The following is a 2,723-nucleotide window of genomic DNA, read 5'->3' as shown; positions in this document are numbered from 1 at the left end:
TTTTAAAACAAGTGCTTCCATTTAACTTCCATATAACTATGTTTTTACTTATACCTATTATCTTGTAAGCAATTGACAAATCAAATAAATAAATAAATAAAAATAAAATACCAGTCTTATAAATAGTTATACCATTTTAATAGAAATCCTGTTCAAACTTGGGCCAAACCTGATAAATCACAAATAGAATTTTTATATTTATTCATTTACATGCATTCTGGACTGGTTCCAGGTGTTCTTTTTTCTTTCTTTCTTTCTTTCTTTCTTTCTTTCTTTCTTTCTTTCTTTCTTTCTTTTTTCTTTCTTTCTTTCTTTCTTTCTTTCTTTCTTTCTTTCTTTCTTTCTTTCTTTCTTTCTTTCCTTCCTTCCTTCCTTCCTTCCTTCCTTCCTTCCTTCCTTCCTTCCTCCCCCCCCTCTCTCTCTCTCTCTCCCTGGTGGCTGCCACAGAAAAAGCACACCTCTGGGATCCTACTGGATGGCATTGTTTAATTGAGGGCCTCCCCTTCAGCACAGTCATTTGGATCTTACCAGATGGGCAGAAACTATCCAAGACAAGCAAAGATCTCAGAATATTTGACCTCCTTGGCTTGTTGCCATGTGTACAAGGTCTCACTCCTTAAGGATTATCCAGATTGCCAAATAGAAAAAATCCAGATGAATCCATGGATCTAGAAATATTAACATTTATTAATTTAAACTTTACCCAGTTAACGTACTTCTGTTTTCTTCTAAAGGACTTCCCTTTTAGGAAAGCTCTGAGCAAATCATTTTAATGTGTTCTTTTAACCAATTCCCACCCACCCCCTACATTTTAATAGTTTGATTGCTGCTGTCTTTTTTTTAAATGCTATTGCTTTCTTGTTACATTTCAATTTGAGGGTTTTTTAAAAGTTGATAAATATTTTTGTTAAATGTCATCTAGATTTCAGTGTTTTACAATATATAAAAAGCAGAATATAGACACCAATTAAATGTCTAGAGATATATGAAGAGTATTTATGGTGCTTGTGCAATCAGTTCTGCATCAGTGTACAGTAGTAAGCACATTGTCAGTCCTTAAATAGTTTAAAGGTTTTTAAAAGTGCAAATGAACTACACCACTCCTTTTGAGTAGAAGAAATGGAAGATTTGTTAAAGTTATAAATCTGTTTATAATAGAAAACGCATGTGTGAAAAAAGTTTTTTTTTTACTTTTCTTCATTAGGCATATAATTCTACTCATAGAAAATCTGGATGAGTATACACACAGATTTGGAAGACATGAGGAAGACTCACATTCTACAGAATTAATGTTCAAACAGATGCTATCAGAATTTCCCCAATACATTGTACATTCATTTTCCCATCTGGAAGAATTCAGCAATGATTATTTTTATAAATTTAACTACGTACCCACAACTTTCATATCGATTAAAGACAATACAGAAAAAAATGGGCTTTGAAAAACCAAGATAGAAAAGGTAATGACCTTTGGAACCTTGATGTTAGCAAAAACTCTTGAGTGAACCATGGATAGTCAAGAAAATAAACAAATGAATTGTGCAACAAATCAATTCAGAGCTCTCATTTGATAACAATGATAGCAATTGAAATAATCATGCTCAAATTGTCATAACTAGGACACCTTAGGCAAAGACCTAGGTCTCCGGAGAAGGTTCTAATCATGAAAAAAATGGAAGAAGAAGGAATAGGAGAAGGAGAAGATCAAGGAGACAACCAACAGCAAGATGGATGGACCCAGCTACAGTGACAAAAGGTGCACTATTGGAAGATATGAAGGACCAAGTTAAGGGCAGATTATCATAAGAAAAAAATCTATGTGGTTGGTAAAAAAAATCACATAGTAATTACATGACCCCGGGACACTGCAACTGTCATAAATATGAGTCAATTGCAAAGCATCTGAATTTTGATCATGTGACTATGGAGATGCTGCAATGGTTATAAGTGTGAGAAATGGTCATAAATCACTTTTTTCAGTGCCGTTGTAACTTTGAGCAGTCACTAAATGAGCTGTTGTAAGTTGAGGACTACCTGTACATGGGAATAAGTGATGGCACTGAATGTTGCATCTTATACCTACCAATAATCTATACCTACCAACCATTGTTTATATTACAGTGTCCTGACATACTGCATTCTTGTATGGTATGGGAGCAGCTCTGTAGCGCACAAAAAAGCTCTACAGAGAATCATTAAAACTGCCCAGAATATCATTGGGCTCCAGCTACAGCCTTGGATGACATCTTCGCATCTCGCTGTTTGAGGAAATTGCACAACATTCTCAGAGACTTTTCCCATCCTGCTTACAATCTTTATGAACTGTTGCCTTCCGGTAGAAGATACAGAACAATTAAAACTCAGACCACATTTTTTCTGAATAGTTTTTATCCCAGAGCTATAATTGCACTTAACAATGAACTTAAGGACCACCATCAGTGAGCTGTTGGACAGTATTACTTGGTCTGTTATGTGGATGCTTGTGTGTTTTTAGGAGGCAGGGAATTTTGGCAGGTGGGCAGGTGTTTGGGGATTGTCATCTGTGTGTGCATGTTGAGTCTGGTCTCTGGGTGTTATGAGAATTTCATTGTATGTATCCTGTGTATATACATACAATGACAATAAAGAATTCAATTTTTTACCAGTATAGAATTCTGTATAATTACAATACTAAAATCTAGGCTATGGCGGCACAATGAAAAGAAACGTCAAACAACAAAAAT

Source organism: Notechis scutatus, chromosome 1 (assembly GCF_049901735.1).
Source record: "Notechis scutatus isolate UNSWTSFEM ecotype Mainland chromosome 1, rNotScu1.2, whole genome shotgun sequence".
Classification (NCBI taxonomy): domain Eukaryota; kingdom Metazoa; phylum Chordata; class Lepidosauria; order Squamata; family Elapidae; genus Notechis; species Notechis scutatus.
Note: the sequence above shows the minus strand (reverse complement) of the source record.